Source organism: Ambystoma mexicanum, chromosome 1q, assembly GCF_040938575.1.
Source record: "Ambystoma mexicanum isolate Mex_15411 chromosome 1q, UKY_AmexF1_1, whole genome shotgun sequence".
Taxonomy (NCBI): domain Eukaryota; kingdom Metazoa; phylum Chordata; class Amphibia; order Caudata; family Ambystomatidae; genus Ambystoma; species Ambystoma mexicanum.
This window is the reverse complement of record NC_090922.1, coordinates 401835841-401858881: the sequence shown is the minus strand read 5'-3', so window position 1 is coordinate 401858881 and position 23041 is coordinate 401835841. Positions and strand designations below refer to the sequence as shown.

The 23041-nt window shown below is 44.8% G+C and overlaps 2 long non-coding RNA genes across 2 annotated transcripts; one reads left to right on the top strand and one right to left on the bottom strand.

Moving 5' to 3' along the window:
* Positions 1–5741: 5741 nt before the first annotated feature.
* LOC138521406 (uncharacterized) lies at positions 5742–6910 on the bottom strand. The gene is made up of 2 exons (XR_011283040.1): positions 6493–6910; positions 5742–6383 (listed from the first exon to the last, which is right to left on the bottom strand). It is a non-coding gene; the product is annotated as an uncharacterized lncRNA (long non-coding RNA).
* A 1211-nt stretch (positions 6911–8121) lies between these two features.
* LOC138521402 (uncharacterized) lies at positions 8122–9290 on the top strand. The gene is made up of 2 exons (XR_011283036.1): positions 8122–8539; positions 8649–9290. It is a non-coding gene; the product is annotated as an uncharacterized lncRNA (long non-coding RNA).
* Positions 9291–23041: the final 13751 nt, after the last annotated feature.

Below are 23041 nucleotides of genomic sequence, written 5' to 3'. Positions count from 1 at the left end.
CTGGGTCCTGGGACTGGGCTGTGGATCGATGGTATCCCAGTCGGGAGTCTTCTGGTCCAGCAGGGGTGGACACAGCAAATGGACCCCTGCAGATGGCTGATGTGCAGGCACCAAATGGTAGGGCACGGTGGCAGCAGGCAGGCAGGCAGGCAGGCAGGCAGCAGCAGATGGCTCGTGGGAGGCTGCTCGGGGCTCTGGGGGGCAGTAATTCGGCCTTTTGGGCAGGAGCGTAGTCTTCCTTGTGCTTACGCGTGGCCAGCTTGATACAGAGTGATTTGGCACGTGAAAATCCTGCACGCCTGCGTGTAAATCGAGGAAAGGCCCTTAGCGCGTATGCACGTCAGCACGCATATGCGATTTCATTGGACCAAAGGCCCTTAGCGCGTGAGCGCGTCTGTGACGTGAGGTGCGCGGGTGTTTCCCTCATTACACGTGATGACAGAGCACACGTGGGTTTCCACCAATCGCGTGTGGAACTTCCTGCGCACCCCAGAAATACACGTACCCAGGCCAATAGCGTGTACACTCACTTCCCTCCGATTACACGCGATGACACTCGGACGTGCAGTTTTACCACGTGTGCTCGCATATGCGATTTCATTGGCCCAAAGGCCACCATGCACAGCTGTGACGTCACGCGCATGGCCGTAGAGAATGGCGCCTGTAAAAATGAAGAGATACACGTCCGAGTGTCAAAGCGCGTAATTGGTGGAAATGGCCTCATTGCGTAGGCGCGTCTATGACGTGTGTATAAAAGGTACGTGTAGAACGCCATTTCCTTGTACGTGCTTTTTGTGGAGAGCGAGTGGGTGAAATCTGTACATCTTGTCGGTTCACACGCGATTTACTTCACGGCGTTTCCAGTTCGTACTCCCTGTTACCTCTGACAGCTTTTTCTCTTTTCCTCTTTTTCCTGTGCCTGTTTCCTTAAACAGCGTTCCCTACTACTGTTGTCCTGTCTCCTCAGACAGCATACAATTCTTCTTTTGGCGGGGGTGTTGCCAATGCGCACACGTGCATATTTTTCACGCTTTTGTTCCTGGCGGACGGTGAGTCAAGCACGTATTTAACATCTCTGCTTGCCCCGTGTGTCGCGTACCCCTTCAGAGGTCATTCTAGGCTGCGTGTGACACACATACGTTCATTCTTGTGTTCCTGGGTGCCACAGGGTAGTGCAGGTTTATTTTTCCACGCACGTGTTCTAGGAGGGGTTGCGTGCACCTTACTTCGCTTTTTTGGGGTGCCTGTGCTTTGCGTGACCCGTCATCTTTCCCCAGGGGTGACATACAGCCATGCTAGAGCACTAGGGTACGATTACCATCTGGTACCCAACCCCTTTGACCCCCAATTGCCCAGGACAATAGTTCACATCAACTCCCATACGCACAATAACATCAGTGCCATGGCTGGGAGGCGAACAAGCCGTAAGGGTGGCAAAGGTGGCCGAGCCCCAAGTGGTGGCCATGGTGGATCCGGTAGGGGACGTGGCCGTGACTTGTAGGGTGCCCCTAGCCCCCCATGTGTGGAGGAGCAGTCAGGGACACCCATGCCCCCCCCCTGGTTGAGGTTACCGTGGCTGACACCATCCATGCTCAGCCCTTGTTGGACCAGCCCACTGTGGAACCAGACCTGGCACAGGGTGACTCCATGGCTGACTATTAGGTCAGCAGGTCTAGGCCAAGTGCGCCGGTGAACGTTGGTGTCATCAGGCCACGTTGATCAGGGGCACTAGGTCATCTGCTGCCCCGCGTAGGCAGGCTGGGGAGGCTGCAGGGGCAGCTGCAGCTCCATCCACCCCACCTCTCACACACCCATCCAGGATAGTGTCGGTCCAAGTCCATCATGCTGACATTCCCCCTGACACCATCACACTTGAGATAATGCCTGCACCAACTCCCATGCTGAGTGTGCAATCCCACGCTCCTGCCCCTAGTGTCCAGAGCGGCGCAGGACACTCCGCATCCCCACCACCTTCCAAGCGGAAGAGGAAGAGTGCTCGTCCAGTAGAGGCTGATGCCCCAGACACGGCTACACAGTCCGGCCCGTCAAGGAAGCCCAGCTTCAATGAGGCCGAACTGAATGTACTTGTAGAGTATGTGTCTGCACATGACCGCGAAATGGTGATTGTTGCAGGATCCAAGACCACACCTGCACAACGTCAGGCACACTGGCAGACCATTGCGGACATCATAAGTGCCCTTGGAATCGTGAGGCGCACAGCTAATGAATGCTACAAGCGCTGGAATGACCTGAAGCGCAGGGCAAAGAATAAGCTGGCCTCAAGTCATGCCGCAACTCTAGTGACTGGAGGTGGGTCTCCAGCAGACGACATAGAACTCACTCCACATGAGCAGGTTGCTGGGACCTACGTCACGGAGGAACAGATCCAAGGCGTGGGAGAAGTGGCAGATTACGAGGCATTGTCCGGTGAGTGCACATGCATGTGTGTGTCGTCCATGTGCATGGTGTGTGTAGGAGGGCTTCTGTTTGGGTGCCAGGGGAGGGTGTGTGTGCCTGAGTGGTTCGGCTCACCCATGTGCCTCTTCCTATACATTCTTGGCAACAGCATTTGGGTATAGCAGCATCCCTTCGGCCAACATTAGACATCCAGCCCAGCACCACGGCAGTTGCCCTTGGAGTGTCATCTTGCCACAACACTGTTGCTTATTTACCTCTGTTTATTCAGGCAGATTGTTTGCATACCACCACTTTTACTCGGGATTTCTCAGTCCTATTGTCACATGTCTAACATGGCTATGGTACAGTGGACTGGCTCAGTTTCGTGGACATGATTAGTTTGGACATGTCCCTGTGCTATAGGACCATTTTTGACTGGCAGCTGCAGGTTAAACATTTGAACAATGAAAATAATCAATTATATGAACAAACTGGACTGAATGAACAATTGGTGACCTCCTCTCCCTCTTCACTTCATGGCTAGGGTACATGCCATCTGTGTGATGGCATGTGTATTTGACCTGCCAATCACTGGCCAATGTGTGATGCCACTGCTAGGCAGCATGCAGCAAATGTGTTCATCTTCCATCTTGGTGTCATCAATGTGTGCCATCTGCCTCCCCATCACACGCAGTGACGGTGCATGCATGGGAGTGTTTTAGTCATGTGGGACATGTGTCAATCAAGTACTGTTTCTGTAGCCTCTCAGCCCTAATTGTGTGCCATAGTGCTAATGCCTGTTTCCATTTGTTTTCTTTCATGTCTTTGCAGGGGAAGACGCACTTGATACTGCTGGGGTTGTGGAGATGGTGCAGACCCAGGAGGGGTTTTAGGGCTGACCGACCACCAGTGAGGGACGTGGTGTTGTGGTGGGTGAGAACCCACAACTGCTGCAGGTCGTGCTCTCAAGGGGTGTCTCTGGCTGCACCTCCCCCGAGCTGTACTCAGGTGTTGATTCGGATGATGAGACCTACGTGCCGTCGCAGGTGAGTGTTCCTGGGAGGGATTCTGTTCTGTCCGACCCACCTGCACCAGGGTTAGAACCCTCAATGGGGATGTCAGTGTTGGCAGGTACGCCTTTGGTGGTTACGGATGCAGGGTCACACTCCGCGACATCTGATCCTGTTCCTGGGCCAGCAGATCAGAGGTGGAATGCAGACCTGCAGCCTCAGGCAGTGCCGGCACAGCAAGGCGCAGTTCGCCTTGCCCCAGACAGGTGTGGTGCCTGCCGACGTGGTGGCCGTACGCCACCTGGCAATACCGCATGGGAGCAATCCATTTACGGTATGGCAACCCAACAGGCAGCATCATCAGAGATGATGGCTCAGGCCATGGATAGGGTGGCCACTTCCATTGTTCCCCCCGAAAGGCTGATGGAGCGACTACAGCAGGCAACCGACTCCATCTGCCAGTCACACAGGGAGGACATGTTGGCGTCCGACAGGGACAGGCGGGCGGCACTGGCGATTCTGCAGGAAGCCATCTCCATAGAGTCCCAGGGCCACAGGGAAGCCCTGAAGCTGGAACTCCTTCACCTCAGGACGACTCTTGTTGAGCTTGAGGCTTCAACAAACTGAAGGACAGAAAAGCAGCTGGAGCGTCTCACGTATGCTCTCAGTTGTTGCATGGGGACCTCCGCACGCTAATCCTCCAGAACGAGACCTACCACACCCGCATGCTTGCAGCCATGGAGGAACAGACTAGGGCTTTGAGTGGGCTGCCTCCCATAGTGCCACCACCTCCGGATGCAGCTGCAGAGGGTGAGGATAGCGACAGCAGTGATACTCCCACAATAGGGTAGCCGTGTAGGCCATGAGCCCATGGAGGTGTTTTTTTTCTGCAAGATCCACACAGGTGGGTTTTGGTGTGCACCCTGTCCTCGGACCTCCTGGGTGGCCTCCCCAACCCCCCAGGCTCATTAATGGCCATTTTTGATTTTTTTTAATTTTTTTTTTGGGACAGTGTGTTGCCTTGTGTGGCTCCCGTGGGCATACGCTGCATTGTGGCTGGGCACATGCAGGCTTGTCATGGATTTGGTTCAGATGCTTGGGTTTTTGTCACACACACCCCTCCTGCTTCCCGTTTCCATGGGCTTGCAAAGGGTGTGCCCAAGTGACATTGACGTACATGGTGACATTGGACTCCCATGAGCTGTGTGGGCAGTCTGTAGTCAATACTGTGTATACATTCATAGTGCATATTGTTGTTGTAGTGTACACTGCGTGGTGTATTGATATGTGCCTCTGCATCCATCTCATCCACCTTAGAACTGGAGTCCATGTTGTAAGCAGTGCACCTACACGCTTGCGTGACGCTAACACTGTATACTTGGAAGTGTTCGGAGGGCTGTCATCATCAGGTGGTGAGGCTAGCTAATTTTTTAGTCTGTAATGTCATGTTTAAGGTAGGTTGGAGGTTGTGTAGGTGATTGGTATTCTTGGTAAGTATTTGGTAATGTGGGTTGTAGGTCCTGCATTACTGTGAGCATTTCATGTGTGGACATGTTTCCATTAGGGACACTGTAGCTGCTGACACTTGGGGCATGTTGTGGGGAATAATTTCTTTCCTCTCACATTGCATGACATGCCATGGTGTGTTGTGTGGCCATGCCGGGGAGAGGGTGGGTGACATGGCACTGTTTTCATGTAGTATTTTGCAAGTGGGTATTCATTTCTGCAGCATGGAACTGTCTTTTCATGACACTGCATTGGTGGTGTTTGTGTAGGTAGGGATGCACACATTGTGACACTTCCACATGAACAATCTCAGGCTGCTATGGTTCTGACAGTTGACAGTCCCTTTGTTCGTCTTAATTGTCAGGTCGAGTCATCATTGCTTATCAGATGGTATGTGCCAGGCCTGTGTGCACTCCACTGGGGTGTGATTTCTATGTGAAGTAATTAGCCACCAGCTGCGTACGGGCTGCCTCACCCCGTGCCCTCTCCCCTCCCATGCGCAGCGGGCGTGGTTGGGGATGTTGGGGCACCACCATGTCCACAGCCATGCCCCAGCGTGTTGCAACATTGTGCAGGACACATGCTGCCACTATGATCCTGCACACTACTGGGGGCGCATATAACAGCTGCCCGCCAGAACGGTCAAGGGAGCGAAAGCGTGACTTGAGCACTCCGAATGTGCGCTCCACTATGCCCCGGGTTGCAATATAGGCTGTGTTGTATATCAAATTATTGTGAATTACTATCTACACAGGCTGCGCTTGGTAACCAACGTAAAGCCACTGATGTGCAAAATTTAAACAAGAATGATGGGGAATTAATCACAGAGATATTCTACTGGTTTATTAGTAACAAAGAGCAAAGTTGTTCATTCACAGGTAAAGTGTAACACATCAATTGTGTTGAATGAGTCTGAACTTGGATGAATTACACAGAGCAATTTATATGCAATCAATAAAACACCCACAATTTATATGCAATTGCGCAGCATATTTGTTGAGTACTTCAAAAACCAAAACTTGAATGAATCACATTGTTTGAGATAGGCTTATTCGCCAAAACACACACAATTTATATGCAATTGCGCAGCGTATTTCACATTAAAGAAAAGCCAAGAATTTGCCAAAACATGCCAACACGTGTTTCAACCAAAGAGGTCGTCCTCAGGGCATACAAATGTAGTTTACCATTTGCATTAATCTATAATTATTGAACCTTGGCTTGAAATCGAAACAACCAACGTCAGAGGTAGTGGGTCAAAAAACAAGAAAAAGCAGGAGAGAAAGGAGAAATAGAAAGAAATAAAAACATACCGTTAGAGATAATATATGCAATTGATTGTTCTATTTCCTAAAATAGGGATAAATGAATCTATCCATACCTTAAATATGATTGAGGTTTCCTAATACTTGATTCAACTTTCAGTAGTTGAGAGATTTAGTGATTTCTACATGCTTGACTGGACAGGGTCTGTAAGTTATAAAGACTTGGTATAATATGACACATATTTTAGTTCAAAAGTCTGCATTGCTAGTAAGTTTAACATCTAATTTGTGAAAAGTATGGAAACTATAATTACCAGTCTTGCAATCAAGAGGTAGTTGTCGTTCGACTGATATGCCGCTGTTGCAGTATAATTGAAATGTAACGCACGTTTTTAGCGTGCCTTGCCTTTAAATTCGGCCGTAATCTGTAACATGGATATGACAACGTATTTAAACACTTGTTATAAGGAACGTGCTGCATAAGCTTTTCGTTTGGTATCGTTAGGGCGTAGAACTGGCTTACCGGCATACGCTCCAAAAGTTGATGTGCTCAATGGCCGGTTGTTTCTCAATACTGAAGGCATCGGCACAATCCGGGGGTTACTATAGTAACCTTCCCGGGTTAGGTCAGGTGATGTAGTCATCTGACCCTGTTGCTTGGATACTCCTTACAAGCCGGAAATGCATAAAACAGACATTTGAGGAAAGCTTCCTATGCGGAAGCTCATTCATTTACGGCAATATTTTTGCAGCGACTTAATTACATATAGATATTTTGATGTTAATACTGTGTACAGCTTTGACATCAACAAAAAGAAAACTAAAATAATCCGTACTAATTCTAATCCTATGTTAGGTGCGGATATTGGATAGTTGGTGCTAAATATCAACCTCAATTAAGAAATCAAAATAAATGTGGTGCGCTCGAATCAGCGTGCAGACATGCAAATAACTGCCGGTTATTGGCATATTTTACACCTAGATTCTGATTTGATATCGTATATTACTGATCGACCCAGTATTATCTTTACCAAGGCAAAGACTTTGAGGAAGATCCTCAGTCCCTCTTTCCTTAAACCTGACCCAATTGGACAGGCAAATTGGCTTACTACAAGCACAAAGCCAGCAGGCTTTTACAAGTGCGGGACATGCAATTTTTGCCATCATGCTTTAGCACCTACAAAAATCTTTAGCTGCCATAATGGACTTCAAACCAAAATATTTGACTTTATTAATTGTCGTACAAAATTTGTTATCTATGGTATCTTATGTGTATGTCAGAAAATGTATATTGGCAGCACGATCAGAGAAGTCCGTTTCAGGATTCGAGAACACCTCAACAATCTTAGTAGCCAGGATATTAGACTTCCTTTAGCTTCCCATTGGCAGAAGCATCATCAACTGGATAATATTAAAGACATCAAATTCATTGGACTCAAACACATCCAACAACATCCGAGAGGTGGTAACAGAGAATTGACCCTACGACAACAGGAAGCAAGAATGATTTGTAAATTACGTTGCCTGTCACTTGGTTTGAACCAAGACCATGAATTGAATGTGTTTCTATAATTTGTACGAATTTAATGCTAAAAAACAGACAATCAAACCCATGCAAACCGATACAGCTTACCGACTATGCCCGAGGCATTTATATTCAGCCTAGTGACCCCACTCTGTGAGAAGTCACTGTTTATATTTGTCCCAACAGCCCAACCGGCAGTTATTTGCATGTCTGCACGCTGATTCGAGCGCACCACATTTATTTTGATTTCTTAATTGAGGTTGATATTTAGCACCAACTATCCAATATCCGCACCTAACATAGGATTAGAATTAGTACGGATTATTTTAGTTTTCTTTTTGTTGATGTCAAAGCTGTACACAGTATTAACATCAAAATATCTATATGTAATTAAGTCGCTGCAAAAATATTGCCGTAAATGAATGAGCTTCCGCATAGGAAGCTTTCCTCAAATGTCTGTTTTATGCATTTCCGGCTTGTAAGGAGTATCCAAGCAACAGGGTCAGATGACTACATCACCTGACCTAACCCGGGAAGGTTACTATAGTAACCCCCGGATTGTGCCGATGCCTTCAGTATTGAGAAACAACCGGCCATTGAGCACATCAACTTTTGGAGCGTATGCCGGTAAGCCAGTTCTACGCCCTAACGATACCAAACGAAAAGCTTATGCAGCACGTTCCTTATAACAAGTGTTTAAATACGTTGTCATATCCATGTTACAGATTACGGCCGAATTTAAAGGCAAGGCACGCTAAAAACGTGCGTTACATTTCAATTATACTGCAACAGCGGCATATCAGTCGAACGACAACTACCTCTTGATTGCAAGACTGGTAATTATAGTTTCCATACTTTTCACAAATTAGATGTTAAACTTACTAGCAATGCAGACTTTTGAACTAAAATATGTGTCATATTATACCAAGTCTTTATAACTTACAGACCCTGTCCAGTCAAGCATGTAGAAATCACTAAATCTCTCAACTACTGAAAGTTGAATCAAGTATTAGGAAACCTCAATCATATTTAAGGTATGGATAGATTCATTTATCCCTATTTTAGGAAATAGAACAATCAATTGCATATATTATCTCTAACGGTATGTTTTTATTTCTTTCTATTTCTCCTTTCTCTCCTGCTTTTTCTTGTTTTTTGACCCACTACCTCTGACGTTGGTTGTTTCGATTTCAAGCCAAGGTTCAATAATTATAGATTAATGCAAATGGTAAACTACATTTGTATGCCCTGAGGACGACCTCTTTGGTTGAAACACGTGTTGGCATGTTTTGGCAAATTCTTGGCTTTTCTTTAATGTGAAATACGCTGCGCAATTGCATATAAATTGTGTGTGTTTTGGCGAATAAGCCTATCTCAAACAATGTGATTCATTCAAGTTTTGGTTTTTGAAGTACTCAACAAATATGCTGCGCAATTGCATATAAATTGTGGGTGTTTTATTGATTGCATATAAATTGCTCTGTGTAATTCATCCAAGTTCAGACTCATTCAACACAATTGATGTGTTACACTTTACCTGTGAATGAACAACTTTGCTCTTTGTTACTAATAAACCAGTAGAATATCTCTGTGATTAATTCCCCATCATTCTTGTTTAAATTTTGCACATCAGTGGCTTTACGTTGGTTACCAAGCGCAGCCTGTGTAGATAGTAATTCACAATAATTTGATATACTTCAAGGTGATAGTGGCAGATCATCTCACTACCTACACGACAGCAGCTCAACCACAATTTTACTTTACTTCCTTTCATGAAAATCCAGTTGTGCGCATTCCTGACTAGGGCTTCACTTCCACATACCGTATTTTTAGGCTGTGTTGTATCTTACCTCTGGAGGCGTGATGGGGTTCCAAATTGGCGTCATCATGTGGGTGCTCAGAGGGTAGGCACTGTCCCCTGGTGAGGAGGTGATGGGTATCATTAGTGGGGTAGTGACATAACTCTGCATCTGACATGCATGCATGTGCAGTGGCATTCATACTCACCTAGCAGCCATGTATCACCATGCCGCCTAGCTTCTAGGTCCCGGCTTAGGGTAGACATTCGGTAAATGAAGCTGTCGTGGGTGGACCCTGGATAGTTGGCATATACTGAGGTGATGATTCCCTTAGCATTAAATACTACCTGCACGTTGATGGAATGCAAGTGCTTGCGGTTCCTATAGATGTGCTCAGATGCCCTGGGGGGACGTAGTGACACATGGGTGCAGTCAATGGCACCTAGCACTTTTGGGAATTGTGCCACACCGTAGAAATGGAGGGTGGCAGCCTGCCTTTCTGCAGGTGTCCTGGGCAGGTATATGTGCCTACAGACTGATGGGCGTGCAGTGATGATGTTCAAGACCTGGTGTAGGCAGCGTGACTGCGTGGCCTGTGACACCCCACCCACTATGGCACTTGTCCGCTGAAATGATCCTGTGGCCAAGAAGTGCAGTACATTGAGGACCTTCTCCAGGGGGCTGAGTGCTTAGGAGCACAGGGTGGGTGATGTGAGGTCACCCTCCCACTCACTGACCAGGTCCAGTATTATGTGTGGGGGAAACCTGTACCTCCCATACACCTGGTCATCAGGCATCCCAAAAAGGCTGGTTCTGGGCCCTCACTATCCTCCTCCTCCTCCTTTGGTAACCCACGGCCACTGCTGCTAGGAATGGTATATTCATCCTGGCGTATGAGCTTGTTTGTTGTTTGCCCGCACTTTTATGCTGCGCGGGTCGACGTACGCCTGCTTCATGCTGGCGTACGTGTCTCAGGATTGGACCATTTATTTTTCGGCACGTCGTAGGCGAACGTGTGAATCTTCCCGCCCACCCCAGGAATACACGTAGCACGCTCTCACAGGCACAGTCGCGGGTAAATATTCCCGCCCACCCCTGGAATACATGTACCCCACTCTCACAGGCCCAATCGCGTGTGGAAGTTCACGCGCACCCCGAAGTACACGTACCCAGGCCAATCGCGTGTGGGACATCCCGCGCACCCTGAAGTACAAGTACCCAGGCTAATCGCGTGTGGAAGTTCACGCGCACCCCGAAGTACACGTACCCAGGCCAATCGCGTGTGGAACTTCCCGCGCACCCCGCAGTACACGTACCCAGGCAAATCGCGTGTGGAAGTTCACGCGCACCCCGAAGTACACGTACCCAGGCTAATCGCGTGTGGAACTTTCCACGCACCCCGAGGTACACATACCCAGGCCAATCTCGTGTGGAACTTCCTGCGCACCCCAAAGTACACATACCCAGGCAAATCACACGGCTGGGGGGTGGGGATGGTGGGAGACATGAGTGGGGGCCTGGTGGAGGCTTCCCCTGGTGGCTGGGGGGTGGGGGTGGTGGGAGACATGAGTGGGGGCCTGGTGGAGGCTGCCCCTGGTGGCTGGGGGGTGGGGGTGGTGGGAGACATGAGTGGGGGCCTGGTGGAGGCTGCCCCTAGTGGCTGGGGGGGGTGAGGGTGGTGGAAGACATGAGTTGGACATGAGTGGGGGCCTGGTGGAGGCTGCCCCTGGTGGCTGGGGGGTGGGGGTGGTGGTAGACATGTGTGGGGGCCTGGTGGAGGCTGCCGCTGCACTGCTGGGGGGTGGCGGTTGTGGGAGACATGAGTGGGGGCCTGGTGGAGGCTGCCCCTGGTGGCTGGGGGGTGGGGGTAATAGGGGACATGAGTGGGGGCCTGGTGGAGGGTGCCCCTGCAATGCTGGAGGGTGGGGGTGGTGGGAGACATGAGTGGGGGCCTGGTGGAGGCTGCCCCTGGTGGCTGGGGGGTGGGGGTAATAGGGGACATGAGTGGGGGCCTGGTGGAGGCTGCCCCTGGTGGTTGGGGGGTGAGGGTGGAGGGAGACATGAGTTGGACATGAGTGGGGGCCTAGTGGAGGGTGCACCTGGTGGCTGGGGGGTGGGGGAGGTGGCAGACATGAGTGAGGGCCTGGTGGAGGCTGCCCCTGCACTGCTGGGGGGTGGGGGTGGTGGGAGACATGAGTGGGGCCTGGTGGAGGCTGCCCCTGGTGGCTGGGGGGTGAGGGTGGTGGGAGACATGAGTTGGACATGAGAGGGGGCCTGGTGGAGGGTGCCCCTGGTGGCTGGGGGGTGGGGGTGGTGGTAGACATGAGTGGGGGCCTGGTGGAGGCTGCCTCTGGTGGCTGGGAGGTGGGGGTGGTGGGAGACATGTGTTGGTGATCAGTAGTGCAAGGTGACATGTGGGTTGGCTGGTGGGCATGGCCATGGTGGATGGGTTGCCTGTGGGACATGAGCAGGGGTGCAAGGTAGTCCCCTGTGGTGTGGGCTGCCTGCAGGGGCAGTGGAGGTGTAGAGGGAACTCCTGGGGGGACCCACATGGCCAAATCACATGTAGCATTCCCCGGCACCACCGAAATACACGTACCCTGCAGAAATCGCGTGTGGAACTTCCCGCGCTCCCCCACCTACCCAGGCCAATCGCGTGTGGAACTTCCCGCGCACCCCGTAGTACACGTACTCAGGCTAATCGCGTGTGGAACTTCCCGCGCACCCCGAAGTACACGTACCCAGGCTAATCGCGTGTGGAACTTCCCGCGCACACGCTATTTTTCACACAGCGGGTTTCCGTGTTTGTCGGTGCCCCTTTGCACCTCATTTGTCCTAGAGGGCCACTGTATGGGCCATTCATCATGGCTGTATATGGGTGCTTTTTGTTAGCGCACATTGTGGCGTACTTGTTTGGCCCTGTGCGCGTCTTTGACCGTGCGCTGGTTTGCCTTATTCGATTCCATGAATACGGGTTGTAGGCAAGCGTGTGGGCGTTCCGCGCACTTGCCTCCTGTACTTCCCCCGTGACGCCCAAATTTTCACACGTTGTTCCCCATTCCGAGTGTTACGCCCCGTGTTCCGCCTACTTTTGTGATGTGCGCCGCGCTATGTGCGATTTCGCAGTGGCCGTGGCGCACGCTGTTGGATGACCTGTGCGCCGGCGTGTGCGGCGCACATTTTTAGCACACATCCAATGTTTTTCTCGCGCACCGACTTCCATGAATCGCTGTGCGCTGGTTTTCCTGCGATTTTCGCACTTGCACTGCGATTTTCGCACTTTTCCTGTGATTCGCACGTTTTGGCACCTCTGCGCGGGAATTTTCGGCGCACATTAATTCCATGAATCGACCCCTGAATCTGATTGGTCAGTGCTGTATGCACTTACTTGACATTGTTTGAAGGCATAATATACTGTCACATTCGGGAATTCATTCATCCATCTTTCACATGCCCACGTTGCGAGGCCTGAAAATGTTAACTTGGGATATGCAACCAAGGAGCAGTGCAAGAGGCTGAAGGAACCAGGTATGTGGAATAGAAGAGCAACACAGTTCAAGTTGCTTGTGAGAAAGTGCTGAGTAACTACAGTACACTGAAGAACTGGGCAGTGAAATGCATGGAGCAGCAGCAGCATGAGATCCTCTGAGGAGCAGCAGAGCCACAACATTGGGGGGATGGTGAGAGATGAAATGCAAATGTGAACCATTCTGGGCATAATTACCATTCGCCACGTCAGGTGATTCTATTTTCTCAAAAGCACTTGCACAGTTGCTCGAGGTGGAGCATTATTCTTAAAATAAAATTAGCTTGAAAAATACCAGTACCTACTTATTTGACATCTATTTTATTGTCTGGGAACATTACAACTAAGTTGTGATTGGTAATTTGTAAAAAGATGTGTCCCAAAATGCACCCGTATTTTTGTTTACATGTGATAATTAGCACTAGTGGACACACCCCTAATCACTGTATGTATGGTAAAGAAAGTTGCTGCTTTTGGAAGATTACGTGTGCAATGTTGACTCTTTTGAATATAGTAGTTGACAAAATGACAAAAAGAAACCACTTAAGAAACAGTTACTTGTTTCAAAACCATTGGGAACACTGGTGATCTATCACCTGATGCCTCCTGAGATTACAAATAGATTTCCTTTATTGTGGCGAAATTATCAATATACATTCTCATCTGGAGCTCATTGATGCTAAACTGTTTGGTTGCATTTAATAGAACACCTTTTATGTATATTTCACATCAAAGTAAGTTCTGTGATTCCTCACAAATATGGTGGTCAAAATGTCGCATTTTGTTTGCAAAACATAGACCCACAATGGGTTGTGTTGTGTATTATCTGCTTAGCCATAGATGTGGGGTACATTTTCTTGCAAGGAATTGCAAGAGAATGGATAACCTATTCCTTATTACCAGAACCTTACCCAATTCTTAATCTAGAGTCAGTCTTCCTTAAGAAGTAATTTCTGTTTCAGCTGCAACAAAATCACTTCTCTAAACATCTATAAAGTAAACTTATCAATACTTCTCTACATTCTGTCTTTGCTAAACAATGTGCCGCGGCCAACACAAGTTTCACACCCGGCCCTTCTTCAGGACATTCAATACACATTTACCTAAACTAATAATACATCCCTTTTGTGCACCTATTATATTTTAGGACTTTTAGCCAGTTGTAAAGCTTGTTTCTAATAGCATTTGGCTGATCCTTGTGTCCTTGTTATTGATTTCAAATGAGCGTATGTATGTCTGTTTTTCAATGCTCTAATTAAGCCTTATCGATTTGGTCCGAGGGTATCAGTGTGAGTTGTGGGCCCTGAAGTCCGAGTTAAATGTCTGAGCACAGAGAAGGCATTTAACAAGGTTGTCTGCCAGAAACTATTGATACAGCCGAGGGTCATGTCAATAAAGGTATTATAACCCAAGGCAAAAGGCCACATATGGAAGCTTTCACAGGTTTAAGGGAATCTGCCTTTTAGGTTTTGGGTAAATGGCTGCAGCTTAACCTTCCTTGTGAATGTGGCTGGGAGAGTGTGTGGAATTGGTTGAGTTCAGCTCCAACATTATCAATGCCCGAAATCCATTTTCGCATGCGGGGGTGGGTGGGGGGGCAAGGGAAGAGTCTTGAGTGATGGGCCCAGCAGAGGATGTGGGCACTGGTACTGAAAGGTAAGGTAAGCAGGCCCTGTTGAGAGCACTGCTGGTAACACAGACATGCACGGTTTTAGTAGTGCACACAGTTGAGCATACACAGACAAATGCACACTCCAACATAAATATGGGTTGTCTCATAAACAAATAAAGACAAAGAAATATCGACAGACACTCCCAAATACAGGTTACAAAAATAACACAAACAATAACACACGCACACACACGTGGCTCCCCACACATACACATGTGTTGTCTAAATAACACATATAGACGCACAAAATGAAATGATAATCTGATTAAATAGCACACATGAAACGGTTGACCACACACACGCACGCACGTATTCTATTAATATTATTATGTAAACATAGTCCACGAATGATTCAACCGTTTATTAGACTTTATTTCAAAAAAAGCAAACATGTAACACGCCCGATAAACATTGGTAACATTGCCAACAGCTGTCGATTGTTATCCATCAAATATATCTAAACAACTGCACATAGCTTGCGGCAAAGGTACTAACAAGTGTTCACAATGTCACAGAAGTTGATAAAAAAAATGGACACACTGTCACAGCTCTTGTTGATGATACAGAATACTTATCAGAAGCGCATACCCTAAGGATGCATTCTGGGTTGTTGTCACAATAAAGACACAAGGTCCTTTTTTTCTTTTCTTTATATATAACTTGCTAGCTTTCTTTTTTGTGTGATCTTTTTTTCAGAGAGGAATTCTCTTCATTGCCTTCCAAATAAGTTTCAAAGAAAAAGAACACAAACAAGTCGGATGCACTCCTCAATCTGCAAGTAATTGTAGTTGTGCATCAAGGATTGTCATTTGTGCTGACACAATGTTACCACCCGATAGATGTAGCATGCATGTGTTTCCTTTTACTAAGTTATTCATCTCAAAACTAGCTTCAACACATAATAAAATGGTTCCACAAGTATGGTTTGTTTTTCTTATCGAAAAGCTGTAAATAAAGTCTTATATACAGCTGTTGGCAAAACATGAGCTAAAATACCAAAGCAGGAACATTGTACAAACATAGCAGCTGAATTACAACAATTTTCGTTCTTGCATCAGCAAACATCAAACTATTTTTTTTTAAAGTGACCATAATTTGCATAATGGCCCAATCTAAAAGCAGAAAGCTACATGTGCAAAATATTTTGCCAAGGCAGAATATGCAGTTTGAAGGATGCCAGCCTGGGATGCACTCTCTATTTCATCTTTACCCTCTGTCTTGTGTACCCTGATAGAGGTTTTTAGACACCTGTCGCCATTGCTGTACTGGGATAGAAATATGCATGTGCAGCATGAGCACTTCTATATTTCTTTTAAATGTCTGCCCATGAAATAGGTGTAGAACAGCACACAATGCATTGAAAAAGTAAGGTCATTTGTTCTGAGCGTGTCATGGAGAGGCTGCTTTCTATATTAACACTCTCCATGTCACCTCCAATTCATATAAGGATGGCCAATTAATTGGAAGACCTTCATCTGCTTTTCTGTAGAAAACAAAAGAAAAAAAACATTCAGGTGCAAAATTCTTGCTGTCTATGTGGACTCACTGAGGGGAGAGGGCAGCCCACTTAAGCTTCTATTGAATAATCTCAACCTAAACTCAAAGGATTGGTAACCCAACATGTGATCAAAAAATACATACTTGATAGTTAGAATGGTACAACAGCCTATGCAGTTAAAAGAGGGTTTCTACAAAATCAGTTAGGCACCAATCACATTTGTATTACTTAGAGATGGCCATATGAACGATGCACTTCACAATGGGGTCAAGAGGCAGAAGGAAGAAAGGGTGAAAAGAGAATGTAGATGTTCCCTGCTACATGTAGGCTAAGAATATGCAATGTCCTTTATTGCTTTCATTCAGTAACAGTAACAATCACAAACACATTCCAGAATCAAATTAAGCAACAAACTACCGTGCTTTATAATGTTCGAAAAAGCAATTCAATGCCATCACTCCTCTGTAATTCAGTCCTATGCTATGTGTGAGGTTGTACACCACACCTGACTACCAAGAAGTGCCCTCTTAGATACTTCGGTAGCAAAACATTAAAATATGTCAATGTGGCAAACCAGACCGACCTGAGAATCGGCCCTTCAAATGGAGGATAAACAGAAAAAGGATCAACCTGCAATACGAGAGGGCCATATAGAGTGATCATATTACTCTGAACGGTTTATATAAAATCATGGAGTTCTAACCATCATAAGGGAACATCTGCATTCTATAGCAAGACACGTATGATAAGATAAATACAATGTTGTCTTGTAAATAATGAAGTTACCACCCTCTCTATTGGACCACTAAAAAAATAAAATAAATAATAATAATAATAATAATAATAATAAAGATCAAGATAATAATAACCAATATTATTATAATGATTGTTATGAGTCTTATTATTATAATTAGTATCATTATTAGTATAATTATAATAACTTGTTTAATTATTAGTGTAATTATTATTATTATTATTATTATTATTATTATTATTATTATTATTATTATTATTATCATTATTATTAATATTATTAGTACTATTAGTTGTGGGCCAATAGAGCGAATGACAGCTTTATTAATGATAAGACTTGCATTTTATGTATAGTAATTATAGTATTAATAATAAGAATGATAAAAATAGTTATTTCAACAATAATCATCGCAATAGTTATTGTGATTATTATTTAATTATAATATCAATAGTATTTTTTAATTGTGATTTAGTTTATAAAAAACTTTTCACAAATATACATAATAATTAAACAACACAAGACATCATTGCAAATGTTCAAAATCCAATTATCGAAAATACTTATTCAGTAGACACAAAATATCCCCATATGCCTCAAAAAGGTAATTCATTGGGTTTGCTAGTAGGACAATAAGATTGATAGTTAATGTTGTGGATGTATACCCTGTTACTATCCTCATAACAATTTTTCCAATAATACTTAATAATATTACTATTATTTGTATTATCCATATCCAGTTTTTTAAGAGCAGCCTTTATAAACGGAAGCTACTTCCACCGTGGACGCTCTGTTGATGCAACTCTTTCCAGGAAGACTTTTCTGTGAAAGTTTCAGTCAGGCGTTATATGTAAGCACAACAAAGATATGATTGGCATCAATTAAACCTCACAGCTAATTGGCCAAGGCTTGACTTTGAGATGCATGGGCAGTGTAGGTTTGACTGTTAGGAAGTGCCACATTTTTTTTCAAAAAAGTGTTTTTGCCAAATTGCAGCGGGTTTGTAGGTGTGTGCCACCTCAGTTCGGTCCATGATAAATTGTACAGCATATCTGTGCTTTATAAACTTCTAAGATTGGAACTATTTCCTTACCACCAAATCTCAAGCTCTTCGGGATAGGGGACATTTGCTATGGGTCACTTGATCTACCCTTTGCTATCAATCTCAAACCTAAATATTTGAAGTAACTCACTTGCTTAATTGTCTTGCCATTAAGCTTAGCAGAGACCTTAGTTGACTTCGTAGGATGGCAAGTCATTATGATTGTTTGGATATATTTAGACTTAGTTAGTGATCTTCAGACAATCTGCTTAAGATGTCGAATTGTTGATTCATGCCAGGGGCGATTAGGAGATCAACAGCACATCATCCGCATAGATAAATATGTCTATTATTGTATTGGCAATCTTTGGGGCATCACAATCCAATTTTAGTAATATTAAAATTCTTGGTGCATTCTCCTCCTACGCTATACACCACTCTAGCTAGTTTATTCATGTATAGTAGATGGATCATAAAAAAAGGGAATAGGAGATTGCTTTCTCTTTTATAATTTGCCATAACCTTGCCCTACCTACCCCATCAAATGCTGTTTTAACTTCTAGAAAGTAAGTAAAGAAACATTTGTCTTTGGATGGCAATTTTCTGCATTAATGCACACAGGGGGAAGCAATGTTTGATGGTGCCATAATGTTGTCTAAGCCTGACTTGTAAATTTGATATTAGGCAGTGGTAGCATACCCATTCATCAAGCCTTGCATTAAGGGTCTTGCCATAAAGCTTGGCTGATCAATCAATGAGCAATATGGGTCAATAATTCCTTGGGGAGCATCTGTCTCCTTTTTTTAATAAGAGTTGTATTTCTGCCATTGTCCTCGAACTTGGTATTAACTGAGATATTGATGTAATTTGAAAAGCTCTTAACAAAAGGTACCCAGATCTCTTGTTCATTTTGAAAAAAATCTAGATGCATTGTATCAGCACTAGGCACTTTAACTACCGTTTGTACCAATATGGCAATCAAACGTCTGCTTTAGAAAAAATGAGCGGGGCCTTTATGACTTGGTATCACTCCTCGACAGGTCTGACGCCTCCATAAAGTGCTTAAAAATGGGAGCGCCAGAGACAGGAGAAACAGTGGTTGCAGTTACTTGGGGGTCATTCACTGTGCTCTCTTTGGTGACTATCGAGCAGAAAGCCTCCTGGTCTTTTTTGAGTACTGCGCTCATCAAACACGACCACGTTGCCGCTGAGCTATGGGATGTATATCCGACTTTCAGTTGGGCAATGACAATTAGGTGTATGTTAACACTAGCCTTTGTGTAGGTTATTTTGGCTTTTTGCACCCATTATCAAACCAGCTATTGCACATGTACAAATAACAGAATGTTTTTGGAGGGTCCTCTAGGAAGGAACTTTCCCCTCACATAATAAAATGTAAGTCTCCTCTTCATCAACTGAATAGGAGTTTATAGTCTGGCAGACATTTACTAGGTCAGGCATCACATTTTTATACATGAGAGGCAACTTGATCTCTAGATCAATCAGACTCCACTTAATCCTCTTTACCTCATGTTCATGATTTGGAACATGAGATATTAGCCTGGGTCAAAAGATGTAAAATTGCTGGTTCATCTTCGCTTTCAGGACTCATTATAACTCTGGAATCATGAACTATGGTGCAGGAACCCAGGTGAATCAATATTGTATCAATGTGAAAATATGATTGAACTTTCCAATAGGGCAGCTTTGCAGCCTGCTCTCCCCTTACACGGCCGCCATTCACTGCAAACAAGCCCAGTTCTGCATAAGTAATCGCTAGATTCATACCATTTGCGGGTAAGATACTATTAAATCTGGTATATTCAAGCCCTGTCCTGTTAAATACTCGCCAGGTACGTTTTAGAGTTTAAAATTGAGCATTCATAAATCCCACCAATACAATTGTAAATTCATTTTGTGTAGGATTAGTTACTTTTGGGTGAGAAATAAGCAGTTCTGCTTCATCAAGTGCGTCCATGTCAAGTTTTCCATTTTGGGGCCTCTAATAGACATTGAATAATATCATAAATAATTCAGACTTAGGGCCTCATTACACGGAAGGCGGTAATGGTTAACGGCCACCGTTAATGGTAACAGTGACCGTTAACCATTACCGCCTTACTACGAGGTCCCTTAGCGGGTTGGTGCTTTAACGCCTGCTTTTTGCAGGCGTTAAAAACCAACCCGCTAAGGGACCTTGGTGCTAATTACGCCACCGCAAAATTGCGGTGCCATATTTAGCTCCTTCCCCATTCCCATTATGCCCTATGGGGCGAAAATGGGAATGGGGAAGGGCAATGGTGGAAGGGGGAATTACCGCCCCGCCAACCTTGGAATAGGGCGGTAATTCCCCTTTCCACCAAGGCGGTGCCGGTAATTTACCGGCATGGTCCAGGGTGCTAATAGCACCCTGGATTACCGCCTTCCGTGTAATGAGGCCCTTAGAGTAAAACATACACTTCAAGTCGAGAGACTGTGTACTCTTAACCTGAATGTTAAGGTCCACTGTTACACTAACCCATACAGATAACCCTCCTTCCCCCTTTTGGGTGCCCTCTTTTATTCTTGGAGGCAGGTATGAAAAAGTTCTTGGAACCAGGTTTCTTCACAGGGTTAATTGACCATATTTCCTGGAAGCATATTTGATTAAATAATCCAATAAATTACTGCCAGGCTTTACATCTTTACACTTAGTGGACAGATCAGCTACATTCCAGGATACCATGGATAACAGGTTCTTCATGGATGTTAAATTCTGCACATAATCAATTTCTATTACAGGTGGAGGTATGTGTGTTATTCTGTGTTTCAGCAGAAAACCCCTGAGATAGAACATGATGCTGCAATACCCCTCATCCAAGTCAGACATGGTTAATGAATATTAACCGCTTGCCTTGAAACACTTGTGTATAGGCGTGTTATAAATGCCATATCATATCATATCATGGGTATTAGACTCACAGGATATGTACATGGTATTGCTGGAATTAGTTGGGTGTTTCTGCAAGATTACACTTTATCCATGTGGTGGGAAAGTTCTAAAATCGATCACTAGGAGATCTGCTACAAGACTATGGTCGGCTATGAATACCTTTATGATGTCATAATTTGGGATGTGTGAGTCCTTAAATCTTCTTACATCAACTACATGACTTCTTCTTCAGCATCCCTTAGCATGCCAAACTTAATAGATTACTTTATATTTTAGTTACCCCTCAATCCGACATTTAACTTACAGACATTCATCACAAATAGTATATTCAACAGTAATTACTGGGTTATTTTGTTCAGTTATTTCTGTTAGCGCCATCAGGATGGTCACATATATGAGTATTTGTTTTGTGCATATTTTGGTTGCAGCTTGGACTAGTCAGATCTTGAAATGTAGGGACATCGAATTCAAAGTATAGATGCGGAGCAATGTGCAATTTTCAAAGCAAACTTGTGAACTTCGGTCTGCGCACAAAATATTAAAAACTATATGCAATATTTTCAAGTCCCCTCACATCAAAACAAGGCCGGAGATAAAGATGTCCAAGTACCTGAAAGCATTTCGCAACTTTTATTAAAATGAGGAACTGCTTAATCTGAGGAGCAAAAAGCAGCAATTTCAAGTTACAGAAAGAAACATGAATTTGCATTAACTTTGGCCGTGTGTGTTTATTTTCCCTTACAGAAATCAGGGGTCGTGGTTATGAAACCTACAGATGTTGAAAATGTGGACCTTTGAATGGGGTTTGAGAGGCCAGTGCAATTGATCAACTGATGTGTTTTTTGGTGACAATATGAAATGTAGGGGCACAGAAAAATTGAACTTTAAACATGGCAATTGGGAGAGACCAACCTGAATCAAGTGTCAGCTATAGGTTTGAGTTCGGACATCTGGCATTCTTTTCAATTCACCTACCCCGCAATGAGTTCTGAAGACAGATCTCATGCTTTCTCAAGGAGTTGGAATTTGTGGCGGTTGTGCCATAAAGATATGATTACTCTGCAATGAGGTCAAAGGGAGGCTGAGCCTGCAATCCCTTCTAAGTCTTCTATATGGCCTGCATCTGTGTGTATGGTGGTCTTAAGATAATGAAAAAATAATGGTAGTTCAGTTTGACCAGTGGATCTGTTTTGCCCTATCTACTATTTCAATCTTCAGATAAAAAAAAAATACCTGGAAAAACAGTGTTTATCTTTTTTTAAATTTAATTATGTTTATTACAAACCTTTAAAACACACTCATTACACGTTTTTGATTCACATTTCCATTTTGGTTTAGTATCAGTTCATGCAATTAAAAAGTCTCTCTGGACCATTTTGCTTTTTTCATCATTTTGATTTGGGTCTTGCTTCAGCCTCTGCTAATTTTTCAGCAATTTCTTCTATGATAAACGTCAGTTCATTTGTCAGCTTTCTATCACTTTCATTAAAACATACTCACCACCAATACTCAGCATCCAGTGACTTTCTTTCAGTCATAAAACTTCCTAAATGATTTGTTCTCTCTCTCCTCAACGCTGGGAAGAACATAGTTAGGTGCTTTCATGTCCCCATATGCTTCCCACAGAGGTGACACAACGTTTCTGTAGTGTCTTCATTTGTCCAATAACTTTGAACTTCTCTTGTCCTGAATTGGTTCAGTCGAAAATTCATGTATATCGACCTTCGTTTACTGCCCGGGAATTTCTCCAAATACTTTTGAATTTCATTGCGTTTTTTTTGTTTTAAGTGGGACATATTGCATAACTCTGTGCTTAGAGAGCAAGTCCCCGGTGACAATCCAGTCTTGAGTCCAGAGCTTGATCTTGGCATCATTGGGATTTGTTTGCAAGATGTCATTATTGATACTGAGGTCAGCTAAAATGTCCTCACATCGCTGTGTCCATGACACAAGAATGCTGTCTCTACTTCCGCTGGATGGATCTTTTAAGATCGTGAATTTATGACTTATTGGCTCTGTAATCATTTTGCAGTACAATATGAGCGTATTCCACATTACTCTAGCCTGTAGAGACACTAGGTTTAGCTCATATCTTATACATGCTGTTGGAACTCCTTT